Consider the following 18,695-nt stretch of genomic DNA (forward strand, 5'->3'; position numbering starts at 1 on the left):
ACCCGTTCCCACTCTGTCTGTCTTAGCGGATGCGCTCATTGACGCCGGCTCCTCAGGGAACTTCATCTCCCACGAACTCCTCAAGAAGCTCAGTCTTCCGAGGAGAAGGATCACGAAGTTAGTGATCCACGCCATCTTGGGTAAACCGCTGGGCCGTGGTCAAGTCTGTCATCAATCCCCCATAGTCTCACTACGCATTGGATGTCTCCATCAGGAGGAGATTTCATTTCTGGTGCTGGAAGGGTCCACCGCGGATATCATCCTGGGACGCCCGTGGATGTCAGAACACTCCCCGCAAGTCAACTGGACCACTGGGGAAATTATGCAATGGGGTGAATCCTGCTCTTTATCTTGTCTATTACCTGTCATCAAGATCTGTCGTCAGAAACCCTCTCCTGATGATTCCCACTCTTCCTCTCATCTTCATCTCAACTCCACGTTGATCGAAAGTCCAAAATCCTGTCATCCAACAGAGATTCCCCTTGAGTACTGGGCGTTCCAGGACGTGTTCAGCAAACAACAGGCGACACAGTTACCACCTCATCGGCCATGGGACTGCGCCATTGACCTGCTGCCTGGAGCCACACCACCCAAGGGCCGGATCTATCCCCTGTCCATCCCAGAGCAGAAGGCCATGGATGAGTACATCAAGGAAGCCTTACAACAACGGTTCATTCGACCTTCCACTTCCCCTGCTGCATCCATTCTTCTTTGTGGGGAAAAAAGGACGGAGGCTTAAGGCCGTGCATTGACTACCGTGCACTCGACGAACAAACGGTCAAATTCCGCTATCCCCTTCCTCTGGTCCCAACTGCTCTGGAACAACTACCTGCACGTCTGATCATCCTGCTTACCTACCATCATCTGTCATCCGTGTCCTGTCAGTTCCTCCTGTGTCCACCCTTCGTCTGTACAGCAAGTATCCTCAAGTCATCCACTTAACATCACATGTGATACAATCTTCTGTCTCCATATCTCAAATAAACCTCTACTTACCGGCATACCCTGTTGTCTCTCTCTTCAGATCGTGACACAGAGATACAAGGTTTAACGTATTTTTTTTCTGTCTGATGTGAGTTTCGTTTTTTCTTTTCACAATAAAAATACATCTCTTATTTATTTGAAATCCAGGTAAGTGTCAATTAATCTTGGACTAAAATATATATTTATTTATTTTTTTTCTCAGACCTGCTCTCGACTGTCCGTGGTGGCAAACCCACAGCCTTTCGTTCGAGGTGACACTTATCTCATCTAATTTGAATTATTGCCATACATAGCTGTTTTTTAATGGTTGACAAATTTATTATCTGTTACTATTATTAAAAAGATCCGGTACTGTGGCTATACCCTTTAGTTAAGACCAACCAGTAGCGGACTGTGACTCTTGAGGTTTGGCCATCTCCCCCTAACTTACCCTCATTGTGGGAAAAAAACTAACTAACGTTAATAGCCTAGCTTACAGGGTCCTCTTTTAAAACAATTCTATCTTTGAAATAAGATGCTACTCCAGGTTTAAGGCTGTTGCACACTGGATGACAAGTGCAGCGCTGCACTGCGCCGCACCTCATCTGTAAAATTTGCACAAATAGTTTTTTTATGAGTGAATTGCACACCGGCGACTATCCGCGGATCCCAGCTGCGACTTTGGGCGCTGTTAAAAATCCTGCCGCGCAGAGCGCCTCAGCGCCACTCACATCATTTTACATTACATTACATTTGTCCCAAATTATTGTTGATGAACGTAATGACTTCATCCTAGATTGGAATATTACGTATTGTGCATTTTTTTCAGCAAAATGTTTCTCTTTCTGTGACTCTTAATTTCGTGCTTCATAGATGGCAATCTCGCACCCTACGTCATAATTTCGACTTGTCGACTAATAAATACTAACTTCCCAGGAGGGCTTGAATGCACCATAAAAACCACTGCTCTAAGAACATTATTTGACAAATTATTAATTAGTCATAAATTATTATTTGACATAACGATTTATAAATTGTTAAAATATTGGTATCCGGAACGCTGTGATCTCGAAGACTACAGTGTACACCGTGAGTTTTTAAAAGCTTATTTTCTTTGTAATACGAATAAATAGTACTCATAAATGTCTGTTGAGACTTGAAACAAGTGGATGCTTGGACCCAGAAACCGCATTCCTGATGTCATGACAGCATTTGTCATCACCAGCTGTCACTAGGTAAACCTTCAGTAATTCACTAATATCAAAGTCACTTTCAGGCATATATATCTAACGTCTTTGCTACTCTGCCTTTCAATGTTCACATGAACATGGACATTTTGTCATCAGTTACTCACCCTCTTGTATGTACACCATTTAATTGAATGATTTTAAAAAAATATTTTAAATCTGATTATGGGGTTTAAACTAAAGCAATTCAGTTTTTTGAAGATCAAATACCCGTAATTAAATATTTCTTTGACTATGAGGGATAGTTTACCTCAAAAAGTTGACTAACTAAAGTTTATGTCACTCAAAATTGCTTGACTTTCTTTTGTGTGACACTGAAAGGAGAAATGATGGTCGAATAATGCATCAGAAATAAAACTGTCTGCTGTAAGTGAAGGTCTGTGTTTTTGTGTTTTAGGTGGTCTGATTATGCATGGATGGATTGCTTTGTTCTGGAGAAGTTAACTGAATGGCAGCTTCCAGAACTTGTTAATTGTTTCGAAGGTAAGTTTCCCGGTTATTTCTTATGTCCTATTTGTCCTGTCCTTTCACCATCCAATAAAGCCATACAGGCCATACACTATTCTTAAATTATACCATACTCTGTCTGAATACTTAAGTCTGATTAGCTGGAAGTTGTGGCATAAATCTGTTTAATGCACAGGTAGTTCAATCTCAGTTTATTCACAGTTGTATATAAATGTTTCACTGAAACACGCATACGTCATTTGCACATAGAGATCTGAGATCACCTGTACCCACACATACAATTATTCAGTACAGAAACTTATCAGCACTGCCCCAAGACTTATGTTAATAAAATTACTATACTATAAGTTGAAGTAATTAAATGCACAGCTTTTTTTTTTTCTAAAAGAGAGTAATGCTGCACACAGATTTGTTTATTTGCCTCCACATCCTGCAAAAAAAAAAAATTGGATAAATTCACTTCTAGAATAAAAAATTTCCCAATAATTTACTCACCCCCATGTCATACAAGATCTTCATGTCTTTCTTTCTTCAGGCAAAAAGAAATTAAGTTTTTTTTTGAGGAAATATTCCAGGATTTTTCTCCATACATACAGACTTCTGCACAATGGATTGTAGGTTCAAATTGCAGCTTCAAAGGGCACTACATGATCCCAGCAAAAATAAATAAGAGTCTTATCTAGTGAAATGAGCTGTCATTTTCTAAATAGATTAACATTTAAATATATTTTTAATATTAAAAATATATTGTTATTTATCTTTTCAATAGCATTTTGCGGTTAAAAAGTATATTATTTTTTTTTTTTTTTTTTTTAAGAGCAGGGATTATGTAGAGCCCTTAGAAGCTGCATTTAAACTGCAATTTGAACCTTCAAAAAATCCTGGAATGTTTTCCTCAAACCTTAATTTCTTTGACTGAACATGAATTTTGAATAACATATGGGTGAGTAAATTATCTGGAATTTGTTTTTTTTTTTTTTTTTTTTTTTTTTTTTTTTTTATGCTGGAACTGAACTAATTTACATTTATGCAAAAATGTTGTCATTTACTCACTTACGTTGGTCCAAACCACCATGACTTTCTTCTGTTAAACACACAAGTAGATATTTTGAAGAATGAGGGTGACCCAACAGTTAAGGGTAGCCACTGGCTTCCATAGTAGGAAAAAAAATTACTATGAAAATGAATGGATACTGTCAAACTGTCTGGTTACCAATATTCTTTAAAAAAAACTTCTTTTGTGTTCAACAGAAGAAAGAAAATAAAGGAAGTGAACTATCCCTTTAATGCACAGCTATCCGTGGATCACCCAAAAATTAATAGAAAGATAAGTTAACATTTTTAGAATCGATCTCCCACCAATGCATTATATCTGTTATCTGCTGATCTGCTTGTAAGTTGTTGTCAGTTTTTTTTAACATCCAAATATGGATAAATGTTTTACATTTGCAGAATATCAATTTTTCATTTTAATTTGACTGTTCTAGTTTGTGTTATGTACACTGGGCTCTATAATATAATCTCCTTTTGGGTGTTATAGCTTTTGGTAAACTGTCGAAGAGTCATACGTTAAGTAAATGTGTTTTCAGAACAGGCAATTGATGAGGAGAGTTTTTTTGCTTTTAGATGAGGGGACCATTAACTGCCTAATTCCAAAGATCGGTCTTAGGCTGAAGTTACTGAAATACTACAAAGAATTTGTAAGTTGCTAGAACTGGGTCGGATACTTAATTATTAGACACTATTCACGCAAAACTCACTGCAGTTTTGCCTTGTTGAACAGATGCCATTTATAAGCTTTAGATGTAAAAGGCAGATTCCTGGTGACACAAAGTGTCTTTTTACCACATTTTTCCGTGCAGTGCACAATGTAAACAGTTCCACAACATACTTTCAATGTAGTGAAAATGGTTGTGGCAGAACATTTTCATACATAAGGTCTTACAGAAGGCACCTACTGCAGCATAGAGACCAGGTTGAAGAGCCTCTTTGTGGGGCCAGTGGTGGTCCAGACCAGTCCTTTGAGCTCCTATATAGCACAGAGGAACCAGTACAGGATGTTGAAAATGAATGGGATGATTTGGAGCAGGACAGCATTACCAAACGGGTAGCTCTTTTTCTAGCTAACCTGAGATCTAAACCTTCTCAGACATTTTTTTCCACCATAAACTTGGTAGTCCGACAGACCTCCTGTTTAATTAGTGACATTGTCGGGAGACTACAATCAAAGACCATGTCAGTATTTCGGACATTTGGCCATGAACATACTGCAGAGGTAGAGAACCTCAGACAGGAGTTCACAAATGCTGCAGAGCCCTTCAGAGGCCTGGAGTCAGATTATAAACAGATGCAGTATTTTGCAAAATCAGGTACCTTCATTCAGCCCATTGAGCAAGTGTTGCCTGGAGTTTTCTTAAGTACAGCAAACAGACTCTGCCACAGGCGTTGTCAAACAAGTAGCTGTCACTGATACGTTTCAGCGTATTCCACTGAAGCAAATTTTATCTCAGGTGCTTAACATTCCCGGCATGTTGGAAACCATGCTTTCATGGCAGCAGAGAAACCGCAGCACTTCAGGATGTCTTTGATGGGGAGTTTTGTAAAACACAGCCACTTTTCTTGAAAGAGATTTCAATTCCTCTTCTGCTCTATAATGATGACTGTGAAAACTGTCAGTCCACTGGGATCGAAGACTATGACTCATAAGTTAGCCTTTTTATATTTCATCATAAAGAGCCTGCCCACCACAGTTGTTGTCAAGTTTACGGTCACATTTCCTTTTAGCAGTGTACAAAACTGATGATGCAAAGACCTATGGCCTTGATGCACTGTTAAGCCCGATTGTTGCAGAACTCAGGTCTCTTGAGACTGATGCCATCATTCTGAACACTCCAAACTTCCAAGGTACTGTCAAGTTTGTGGTTGTCCAAGTCTTGGGGGATAATTTGGGTGTAAATGCCATTCTTGGCTATTCTGAAAGCTTTTCTGGAAATTATGTCTGCAGATGGTGCAAAGCACATAGAGGTGTCTTGTGGGTTGAGACATCAGTAGATGTAATGCTATTGCATGACGTCTACAGTCATGAGGCAGATTTGCTCATAGGAAACCCCACTGAGACAGGGTTAAAAAGAGACAGCGTGCTGAACAACTTGCTGTCTTATCACGTAACTCAAAATGTGGCTCCAGACATAGTTTTGGTCAATGCGCTTTGAGGCCAAACATGGTTTCTTTAAACGGGTTAGTCACATCACATGCAACTTCCGCAACATCTGCAAGACTATGGCATTTCGGCATCAGATGATGCAGTGTTATGATTTTCTTTCTGGCACCATTTTGAGCCACAATGTGGAAGTTGGCCCAGGGCAGAGTTCCTTTCTGGCCACTTTAGAAGAATTTTAAAACATCCAAAGTGGTTTGACAGGATTCCCTCTGTTCAGTGAAGTGTTTGTGCCTGAATGGGTTAAGGTAAACGGTACAGGATACCGACCAGGCATGACGGTGTTCCTTGCCTACGACACAGATGAAGAACCCCAGTTTGGGCTCTTACAAACCATCCTTTTGATGGAGCAAACATCAAAAACACCATCAGTAAAGCTTGTTGTTCAGAAATGGGAAACAATAGTACGCAAAAAAATGCCTCTCAAAGCCTGTAACACCCACTCACATTTTGATTGCTGTTGATGTGAAAGAACTGATTGATCATCCACTACACGCTGTCAGGCCGCGCTATAGAATCTTTTAGGTCATACAGACCTAGAATCAGTAAGACTCACGTATCCTGTACATATGATCTTTGCAACACTACAACCTGTGTGTGTATGTATAATGCATATGTTAAGTCGTATTAGATGATTAAGTTTTTCTGGAAGTGTGTGTCTAATATCTTCTTGCTTGGAAAGAAAATGTTGTGCCCTCCACTGCCCCAATTACAACCCCAAATGAGCCCCCAAATCCCACACCTCCTTGCCAAAGAGAAGATGATGCAACAATGCTGGATCCAGATACACCTATTGTTTTGCATGTCATCCCAGTTTTTTTTTTTTTTTTTTTTTTAAATGTATTTTTTTTTTTGTAAGTCCCACATTTCAATTTCAATTACTGCCAATATGTTGTATTTCATAGTTTTATTTTTGTGTTCACATTGTAGACTAAAAAGAACAGGTCCATAATGTAGACTTAAACAAATGTGCTTTGTAACAAACAGTTGTTCTTGATGTAAAGTATTTTAGTTTTAATTTCATGTGCATATGGATTACATAATGTAGACTTAAACAAATGTGCTTTGTAACAAACAGTTGTTCTTGATGTAAAGGTTTTTTGGAGTTCATGAATTTTTTACAAATGTTAAAACATTTACAGTTTTTTCAACTACAGAGGCAAACCATAAAAATGAAATAAATTGTTTTGAATGCTGTTTATAAATGGAATTTTATTGTTAGTTTTGTATGATCTCTTGAATTTTTGGTTGAGGTAAAGTGTAATTACAAAGTGTGATATGCTGAAAAAAATAAAGCTAATACAATGTTGACCTGTTTATCATGTGGTATATTTAATTTTAAAAGGAATAAAAAATTACCTTTGAAAATATAACCCATTTATGAAATCAAATTAACACATTTATTTTTTTTTTTTTTTGTAAAAGTAACCAATTTTTGGGTAGAAAAACAACCCATTTGCTGGCTTAAAATTATAACCCAACTTCTTGGGTTAGTTTGACCCCATATGGGTTCTGTCCTATATTTACCCAGCAGCTGGGTTAAAAACAACCCAATTTGGGTTGTTTTTAACCAAGTGTTTTTTAAGTGTAAGGTTGGGCTTACCTCTCTCATTTGGGACAAATCCAAATGTTTCCATATTCGTGATGTTGCCCATTTGAAACCTAAACTGTAATTCATTAGGTAAAATAGGCTTTGTAGTTAAAGAGTGTTTCAGTATCGACGAATCATAATTAGTAAAAATATGCCAAAGTGGAAGAGATGTTAGCAAGATGTTAGCAGTTTGAAAAATCAGGAATAATAGCAGAGTTAATAAGAATTATTTCTAAATGATGGACCATTCTCATTTCGCTCTGCATATGGAATCTGAAGGATTTTATTTTTTATAAAAAATTTTGCCAAGAACGATCCAAATTGAAAACATAACTTTTAATCCGTTAGGGCTGCACGATTAATCGTATTTTAATCTGAATAACGATATCCACCTTTCTCGATTAATTAAAAATAATCGTCTTGATATTGGCCGGCTCGCTATTTATCCTATTTGTGCATTCAAGTCCTCCTGGGAATTTCGTACATACGACGAGGGAAATCGTGCTGACGACGTGATGTGCGTTCAAGTCAGTTTCGTCGGAGCAAGATGGCGCTGTACCTTTTAATGAATACAGCACCTGGGTCAATTATATTGTCATACCACGATCCCAGTACAACTGGTTATCATGGAAAAATGCTAAACGGAGAGATAAAAAAAATGTTAAAGCCATGTGCAATGTTGCGAATCAAACCATTTCTCGTCTAAAGGTGCACAAATGTTAGGATTTTTAGTTGTAATTCATTAACTTGCTGCTTATAACAAGACTAATGATCATGATAAATGACAGTTTATAGACTAGTAAACATTGAAATTCAATTAAAATTTTACCGTCAACTACAGACAATATCCATTGATTCCGCCATGTTAATCACTGACACGCCCCCAACTCGTACAGATTGGGGCTTAAAGAAAATCCCGAGCTCCCCACTGGTATTTACGATATGTGTGGTGGTGTTCATGTGCATTCAACTTGTAAATACGATCGATACGAGATTACTTGAATGCACCATCTAACGTGTTTTTTAATTTGCCATTTGCGTTATTTTGCATTGCTAACAAGTCTTCACTAGCGTTCATGCTTGTGGTTGCCAGATGTGAAGAGCTTTAATTCCAAAAACAGAGCTTTTCTCCTTTAAGGATACACTTTCTGCCCGGTGATTTATTTAATTTGTGCAATCTGGTAACCCTGTGCGCTTACTGATGCGGAACAAGCGCTGATGATGATATGAAAACATACGAGTTTAGCTCCACAGTTCTCTCCACAGCGATATTCTGCTTACATGAAAGTGTAATATATAGACAATGTGTGTTTTTTCGCAAGCCATTTGTAATGTTCGTGTTACCAAATGTGCCATGATCAAATTTTTCACTGAGTTTCAATAATGGATCTATTGTGTTTGAGAAATAAATGAGCTTTTCTTACCTGTGACAATAAAATGGGGAAAAATGTACATAAATTGGAATTGTTGGAATTTATATAAAGAGTTTATTGACCAGTTTTCGTATTGTAAATGGCATGGCAATGTTAGTTTTCTGTGTTTATTAATGATGTGGCCACCTACATGTCATCAGGACCCGCAGCCTTGCATGTTTTAATTCTAGATAGGCTCTTCCTTACGTTGGCTAGAGACAGAGCACCTGGTCGTTGGGAGGTATGGGCAGTTTTTTTGTGCAGGTGTGTCATTGTGCATTTCAAACTGTTAATAAAAGTGGTTGAGTGTATCCGTGAGGGATGTGTTATTATCACAGGCCTGTGGCAGGGGCTTGTAGTCAATAGCCGCTTTTCCACTGTAGGGCCAGTGCGAGCCAGGGCTTAAAATGGGCCGGGCGAGGCTAATAGCCTCGGGCCAGTAGCACAAGGCCAAAATAGCGCTGCGTTTCCACCGTCGTGCCAGAAGCTCTGCTGCGCTTCACTAAAACCCGCCCTTTACACGCCTCTCAGGAACAATGTCATGCAACCCTATCATTTCACCAACAAAGAGAAGTTATCAGAAAACGAAGAAATAAGTCACTGGAACATGCGCGATCACAAAACGAACACGATAACAGCGGCCTTTTGTTTGCATGCTTTGTTTAAATATTTAGATACAAAAGCATCAATGTTTTACTATAAGTGATACATTGAGCATAATGAATCAATTTATCAGGACTCAAAATTAATCACACAGAAATAAATGTATTTCTATTTTATTTATTTATTTCTAACGCTTATGAAAATAGCCTGCTTATTCAGTCGAGTCTGTTTCTGTTTATTTGTAGCCACAGTAGCCTATATACGTCACATTTAGAATGAATGATAATAACTCGATTTTTTGTTCGGGAGCTTTTATAAAAATAATTTATTTTTGATGACATGCTACGCGGAGCTAAACTCTGGAGACGAGATTTATGACAGATAAAATATGTTACTAAATAAATACACAATTGTGATAGAGAATAATAAAGCTGATGTCTGATTTCTCCAAGTGGTTGCATTTACCATGTTTATTATGGTAACATTAATGTTTAGCGTGCATAGTCTTTTACATCGCTTATAAATATTTTTGCCTTTTATGGTGATTATAATCCACATCGGATCGCTTATTTCAAACACTCACTGCTGACTAAAAGTGAGTTGTTTGAGCTCATCTTATTTTTTTTTTTTAAGTTTTTAATGTTGATGTTATAGCTGTTATCTTTCTGAAATGAACGGTGCTGACACTCTCCAGACGCGGAGAAACTCCGCCTTTGTTCATAACCACTCCTCTAGCCCCAGCTGGCCCGCTTTGGCCCAAGGTTTTCGTCGGGCCAAAAAACCCTGGCCGTTGGCCCCGAGGAAGCCCCGACGAGGCACGATCAAGCCCCGGAAGTGACAGTGGAAACGCGACTGGCCCTGGCACGCACTAGCAGCACGCCCGCTTTAAGCCCGACAGTGGAAAACGCGGCTAGTGATGGTCTGAATGCCTTGCCACAGGCTCTGTGTGTCTCTGCTGGGTGTTAATTGATTGTTGATGTTTTGAGTATATGACCGTTTTGCTTTTTTGATGCTACAGGACAGATTGGCTCTTGTTGTTTTGAGGGCTCCTTTTTTTCCTGATCTGATCGCTTTATCTCTGGTCTTTAGCAGCCCACAAACTTCTGCTGTCTTCCATGGCTTTTGGTTTGCATGTGTGGGGATGGTCTTGGGGACTGTCACATCATCAATGTACTTTTTGATATAAGCACTCATCGTTTTAATGTACTCCTGCAGGTCTGTGAGGTTGTTGTAGGTGGCTGCTTCTTTATGTTCCAGTCTGTGCACTGAAAGCAGTCCTGTAGTGTTGAGGTAGCATCTTCTGGCCAAATTGTGATGAGTTTTTAAACCAGTTTGGTGAGTTTCAGAAGTGGTCTGATCAATGTTGTTAAAATTAATATTTTACCAAAATTTATATTCTTATTCCAGTCAATTCCTCTTTTTCTGCCAAAGGATTTTTTTGACGCACTTGATAAGTTAATTTGTTCTTTTATTTGGGGTGGAAAACCACCTAGGATTCGTAAAACTCTACTGCAGAGATGCAGACTTAGTGGGGGACTAGCATTACCCAATTTTTTTAATTACTATTGGGCGGCTCACATTCATAAACTTTGCTACTGGTTAAAATCACCAGGATCCTCTTGGTGTAAATTGGAACTATCATCCTGTAAGGGATCTTCTGTACCTGGTTTACTTTATACCTCTTTACCCACAACACCTTCTCTATATACCGATAATCAAGTGGTTCTTAACACGCTCAAAATCTGGTATCAATTAAGACGACACTTTAAATTTGTAAATGGTTCTTCCTTGGGTCCTATCAATGATCTAACCACTTATTTCCTCCATCGCTTTCGGATTCGACTTTTTCACTGTGGTACGACAAGGGTATTACACAATTTAGAGATTTATATGTAGACGGTGTCTTCGACAGTTTTACCAATTTGTCAACTCGCTATGAACTCCCTGTTAGTCATCTGTGTCACTATTTTCAAACTCGTAATTTTGTCGCTAAGTGTTTCCCTAATTTCCCCTCTTTACCTCCAGAGCATTGTTGGGAAACCATGCTTTCATTTGTCCCTCATAACAGAGGAATCATTTCTAGGCTGTATGACATTATTTTAGCTTTTAGCGATGATTCAAATGACAAACTTAAGCGTACATGGGAAAGGGAACTGGGAATACAAATTCAGGAAGAGTCCTGGGAACAGGGCATAGAGAGGATACGTTCTACCATGACTTGTGCTCGTCTTGGACTTATTCAGTTTAAGGGTCTTACATAGGGTACATTTCTCTAAACTTAGACTATCTGAAATATATCCGGACGTGGAAGACAAATGCGATAAATGTCATGGCTCACCTTGTCATCTTAGCCACATGCTTTTTTTTTTTTGTCCTGATTTGAAAGATTTTGGCTGGGTTATTTTAATATTATGTCCTCTGTTCTTGGGGTAAATCTCCAACCTTGTCCTCTGATTGCTATATTTGGAATTCCTGACCCCTCACTTGCACTTAACCCTACACAAAAGGACATCATAGCTTTTACATCCTTACTAGCAAGCGCGCTCTTTATTGTTACGCTGGAAGTCAGCTAAATATCCTTCTGTCTCCCGTTGGCTCAGAGACGTCATGTATTTTTTTAAAACTTGAGAAAATTAAATACACGTTGAGAGGATGTACAGGCTGCTTTTTTCCATAAATGGCAACCTTTTTTATTTCCTATTTCACTGATTTAGTGGTACTCCCCAACTGAATGTGTGCCCTGGCTTTTTTTTTTTTTTTTTTTTTTTTTTTGATGTACTGTTTGCATTGCATAAATAACCAGTAATATGTGTGTTGGTCGTGATGTGCCAAGGGGGTGGGGGGGGTTGTTCATAGAGGGAGAAAAAAGGAAAAAAGGGGGAAAAAAAAGGATAAATTGTATCGGTGAATGGTAATATTGTATTGTTTTGAGTTTTTCCCAATAAAAAGAAAGTAAAAAAAAAAAAAGTGGTCTGTATGCTCAAACTAGCATAACAGAGATGTGATCCGAGTACCCGAGGTGGGGGGTGGGGTTCAGCCTTGTACATGTTCTTATCTGTTGTGTAAACAAAGTCCAGTGTGTTTTTTTTTTTTTTTTTTTTTCCCTTGTTGCAAAGTTCACATGTTGGTAGAACTTTGGCAAAACTGTCTTTAAGTGTTCGTGGTTGAAGTCACCGGCTATTATGAAAAGCCGTCGGGGTTATTTATTTGTTGCTTGCTGATTCGAGTTAGCACATGGGGGAATGTAAACTGCGACAATAACAATGGCCGTGAACTCCCGCGGCAGACAGAACGGTCAATACTTCACAAACATAAACACCAGAGATGAACAGTGTTTTGTCACTACCACAGCATTGTTACACCAATATTTGTTGATGTACACACACAAGCCACCCCCGCGAGCCTTACCAGACAGTGCTGACTTACCAGACAAAGCAATCAGGCACTTCCTGTTTGTTGCGGCCGCGTGTATTGCGTTTGAGCTCCGCCACGTTATTTTTATCAACAATTTTTTTTTTTCTTAAAAATCTATTCTACACCATCATTTTCATTTCTATAACGTGTGAATATATCCTTTATCTTATTCTACAACAAAAGCAATCAGAGCGCCTTGTTATCACTAGTTTTATTTTGATTTCCTGAGTCTGCTATTTAGCTTATAGCCCGTTAGCATCTCCAGCGTGGTTGCCCTAATCCCGCTTGCATTGCTAATACTCTATTCACACACATTACCATTGCTTCACTCACTGTAACTTGCTTTAATGGCAGATGTATGTCTACCTTTGAGTGCAGGTGAGGACAGCTGGAGGCCGTGGAGGAGCAGATTTGCGACCTTGAGGTGAGGCAGGCCCAGTTGAGAGAGCGGAGAGCTGCACTGGAAACCTCCCGGGCTGATGCTCACAAATCCGGGGTAAGTATACACCGCGCTGCTAACAGTCCCACAACTTCTACTCCGTATGTTTCTCTGCACAGGCCCGGTGCACCCAGGACGTGATCTTCCTAGATGTCCTTCACTCCGGCGCCGGGACACCACGGACCCAGGGTGCATCCACAGTGGAGACAGGCCCGGTGCACCCAGGACGTGATCTTCCTAGATGTCCTTCACTCCGGCGCCGGCCGGAACCGCTTTCTCTCCCCTCCGATGTTTCTGCATGGATACCTGCAATCCTGAAGGCCGACGAGAGCCCCAGAGCGGTCGTGCTTCACGCCGGGGTTAACGACACCACGCAGCGGCAGACGGAGACGCTGAAGAGGGACTTGAGGAGCCTGATCGAGATGGTGAACGGCACGACGCCCGCGGCTACGATCATCATGTCAGGACCCACTCCCCACGTATCGACGAGGACACGAAAGGTTCAGTAGACTTGTTGCTTCAAATGAATGGATTTTTTAATAATTGGAATCTTTTCTGGGAACGTCCTAGGCTTTTTTCTCCCTGATGGCCTGCACCCCTGCAGAGTTGGAGCGGAACTTCTCTCGGACAAGATCTCCAGGACACTTTGCTCCATATGACTAGTAAGCCAATTCTCTAATAACTATTATGATGACTTTTGTTTAGGCTACCCTCTTAAATGATAGAAGTACTTGCACTGTCCAGTCTATTAAGACTGTGTCTGTTCCATGAATAGTAGGGTCAAAATGTAAATTTAATGTAGGATCTAGAAAAAAATCTTATTGTGATTAAACTAGAAAAATGTAAAATAAATGAACAAAAACAATTTTTAAAGTTTGGGCTCATAAACATTAGATCACTCACACCCAAAGCAGTTATTGTAAATGAAATGATCACAGATAATAGTTTTGATGTACTCTGCTTGACTGAAACCTGGCTAAAACCAAATGATTATATTGGTCTAAAAGAGTCTACTCCACCAAACTACTGTTATAAACATGAGCCCCGTCAGACTGGTCGTGGGGGAAGTGTTGCAACAATATATAGTGATATTCTCAATGTTACCCAGAAAACAGGATACAGGTTTAACTCTTTCGAAATACTTCTGCTTAATGTTACACTCTCAGATATGCAAAAGAAATCTATTGTGATGTATGCTCTGGCTACTGTGTATAGACCACCAGGGCCGTATACAGAATCCTTAAAAAAATTTGCAGATTTCCTCTCAGACCTTCTAGTTACAGTTGATAAGGCGCTAATCATGGGAGATTTTAATATTCACGTTGATAATACAAATGATGCATTAGGACTTGCGTTTACTGACCTAATGAACTCCTTTGGAGTCGAGCAAAATCTCACCGGGCCCACTCATCGTTTTAATCATACGCTAGATTTATTTATATCACATGGAATCGATCTTACTGATATAGATATTGTAAGGGAAACAGGTCAATTTAGCTCAAAGGGAATCATTTAAGATTTTAAAGGGAATTTGAACAGAATCACTGTTTCACGGCTGATCACTGAAACGGCCAGCGATTCACTGAACGAGCCGTTTAACATCAAATCTGCGCTGGATATTAATATCCAAAGTATAGTGAAAACACTATTAATTAGCACAGTAACAAGATCGGCAGTTTAAGACATTAACTTGTGAGCACAAAACACAAGATATTTCTCTTTTCCATATAAATAAGACTTTATTAGATAAATCTAAGACATAGAAACTAATCTTACACAAACATACACGCTCACACATTCACACAAGTTGCAGGAGGATAGAACGTTAGGAAAGAATGAGTTTAAGAGGATGAGAATGTGAAATCCCAAGTTTACAGCAATACGTGAAATTGCATAGACATGAACAACCATTAATCACTTAATTAACCCTCGCACTGAGTTTCTCAATGAGGTTAAAATTATATTAGATAACACCAGTACAGATGTGAGTCTGGAGGTTACTTGCGTTGGCTGTTTAACGGGGTTCCCTTTGTTGTCGCTGAAAAGGGGGGTTTCCCGAAGTTGCTGATTGGCTGGAAGTTCAGTAGTCATTGTAGTGACGTCTTGGGAAGCCCGTGGTTGGGAGTTGGCTGACGATGAGGAGTTGTGGGCTGGCTGAAGTTTCAGACGGGCACGCGAGGTCAGACTCGGAGACACGGCGTTACAAAACATAACTCAGAACATGAAACTCTCAAACGGAAAGAAAAGAAACTAAAGTAAAGAACAGAAGTAAAGTTTGACGGGACTAGGTGGTGTTTCTTCTCATCGTGGCTAAGTAGCAGCAGGCGTGCAGGCCGAAGCACGCTGGAACCGCGCTCGAAGAACGCTAAAAGTGATGACAAAGCATGACTAAAAGCAGCAGCTAAAAGCCGGCATGACTGATAGCAAAAGCTAAACGCAAGCTTAAAGCTAAAAGCAAAATTTGATGGTGTCCTGAGTATTTAAACTGGCCTTTTGGCCACACCTCAAATGTTGTCTTGACCAATTAGATATTGTCTTTTCTCGGGGTGTTGCATTGTTTGTCCTACACATTCATAAATCATATGTTATCTTATCAAGCACGTGGTCCGAATTTTTCCCGCTCTTGCAGGGTATAATTTTGGACATGATTCCTATAACAAGAATATGATACATTTGACAAATAACTGATGGTCAGAAACGTTTTCAAGCAAGAAGATTCGAACACACATATACTAAACATGAATATGATCCCTTAAGCTATTCAAGAGTTATTTAAAAAGATATACACAATAAGTGATTAGAAACATTATAATCAAATGTGTGGGTTCATGTATGATATGGAGTTGAGCAATGGACTGATATCCATTTAGAAGTCTTTTTTGAGTTCATTTTGGTGCATATATGCATTGGAAGGCATTCTCTGTGCCATTCTGGGGAGTAAGGATTATGTCCTGTGAAGACCAGAGGGGTTAACAGGTCTCCTTAGGAATTTCAGTCTGGTTTTGCTAGGTGGGGGGAAGTCAATCCAACGATCTTGTTTACTCTCATGGCTTTACATGTGAGGGTCAGACTGTCCATCTCTTCGATTACTTGCCCCAAATTAGACAATCTCTTCTTCGAATTGAAATTGTCAATAATTGTTCTAATGGTGTTAATGTTGAAAGCTGTTCTGTGAAAGAGTTGGTTGGTTATCAGACTGTGGTGCTAGGAGTTGATTTACAACATCCTGCCTTTCTGTGGAATTCGGCTCATGTTTCAACCAGGCTCCCGATCGAATCTTTAATTTGTCTGGTTCACGCTACAATATCGTACCTCAAAGTGATGATGTTACCGACCATTTCCTTGTATCGTGCATGCTGCGTATCACTGATATTAAATATATGGCTCAGCATTACCATCTGGGCAGAACTATTGTTCCAGCCACCAAAGACAGATCGCGCAAATAACCTGCCTGATTTATCTCAACTGCTCTGTGTACCCATAAATATGCATGAACTAGACAAAATGACTGGCAACATGGGCACTATTTTCTCTAATACATTAGAAGCTGTTGCCCCCCTCAAACTCACTGAAAATAACCAAAACAATCCAAGGTTTTTATTTAGCACAGTGGCTAAATTAACAAATAACCAGACGCCACCTGATTCAAATATTCCATCAACGTTTAATAGTAACGACTTTATGGATTTCTTCACTGATAAAATAGAAAACATCAGAAATACAATAAGAAATGTAGATTGTACAGCGTCTAATACTTCAGTTTTATCCATTGCACCCAAAGATAAACTGCAATGCTTTACAACTATAGGACAGGAAGAGCTAAATAAACTTATCACTGCATCTAAACCAACAACATGTTTATTAGATCCTGTCCCTACTAAATTACTGAAAGAGTTGTTACCTTTAGCCGAAGAAACCGCTTCTCAATATTATTAACTTGTCGTTATCTTTAGGTCACGTACCAAAACCATTCAAGTTGACGGTTATTAAGCCTCTTATTAAGAAACCACAACTAGATCCTAGTGAACTGGCAAATTATAGGCCCATTTCAAATCTTCCATTTGTGTCTAAAATTCTAGAAAAAGCTGTTTCTGCTCAATTGTGCTCCTTCCTGCAAAAAAAAAAAATAAAATAAAATATGAAAAATTTCAGTCTGGTTTCAGGCCCCAGCATAGCACAGAAACTACTCTTGTTAAAATTACAAATGACTTGCTTCTTGCGTCAGACCAAGGCTGCATCTCATTGCTGGTTTTACTTGATCTTAGTGCTGCGTTCGACACCATAGATCATGACATACTCGTAGATCGATTACAAAACTATACAGGTATTCAAGGGCAGGCTCTAAGATGGTTTCGATCCTACCCGTCCAATCGCTACCACTGGGAGTCATCTCATTTATCACCAGTAAAATATGGAGTGCCACAAGGATCTGTTTTGGGTCCTCTGCTATTTTCAATATACATGTTGCCCCTTGGTAATATTATTAGAAAATAGAGATTAGTTTCCACTGTTTATGCTGATGATACTCAAACTATATATCTCAACGAGACCAGATGAAACTTCTAAAATTATCTAAGCTAACAGAGTGTGTTAAAAAATGTCAAAGATTGGGGGACGTGACCAATAATTTTCTCCTATTAAATTCGGATCAGACAGCGATATTAATTATTGGACCAAAAAACAGTACACAGAATCTAGTAGACTACAGTTTGCAACTAGACAGATGTACTGTTACATCTTCTACCGTCAAAAATCTGGGTGTTTTATTAGACAGCAACTTGTCTTTTGAAAACCGTATTTCCCAAGTTACAAAAACCGCATTCTTCCATCTTAGAAACATTGCCAAGCTACAAAACATGTTACCTGTCTCTGATGCAGAAAAAGCTAGTTCATGAATTCATGACCTCTAGACTGGACTATTGTAATGCACTGCTAGGTGGTTGTCCTGCATCTTTAATAAACAAGCTACAGGTAGTCCAAAATGCAGCGGCTAGAGTATCAAGAAAATTATAAATTATTACTACTTACCTATAAGGCCCTAAATTATTTTAGCCCCTGCGTAAACGTACCTAACTAGTCTTATACCACGCTACAACCCATCACGCTCCCTAAGGTCACAAAATGCTGGACATTTGGTAGTTCCTAGGATAGCAAAGTCCACTAAAGGAGGTAGAGCCTTTTTGCATTTGGCTCCCAAACTCTGGAACATGCCTTCCTGATAATGTCGGGGTTTCAGACACACTCTCTCTGTTTAAACCTAGATTAAAGACACATCTCTTTCACCAAGCATTCGAATAATGCATCGCATAATTTGTGACTGCAGTTGTATCTGATTAAATGT

Source organism: Cyprinus carpio, chromosome B6 (assembly GCF_018340385.1).
Source record: "Cyprinus carpio isolate SPL01 chromosome B6, ASM1834038v1, whole genome shotgun sequence".
Classification (NCBI taxonomy): Eukaryota; Metazoa; Chordata; class Actinopteri; order Cypriniformes; family Cyprinidae; genus Cyprinus; species Cyprinus carpio.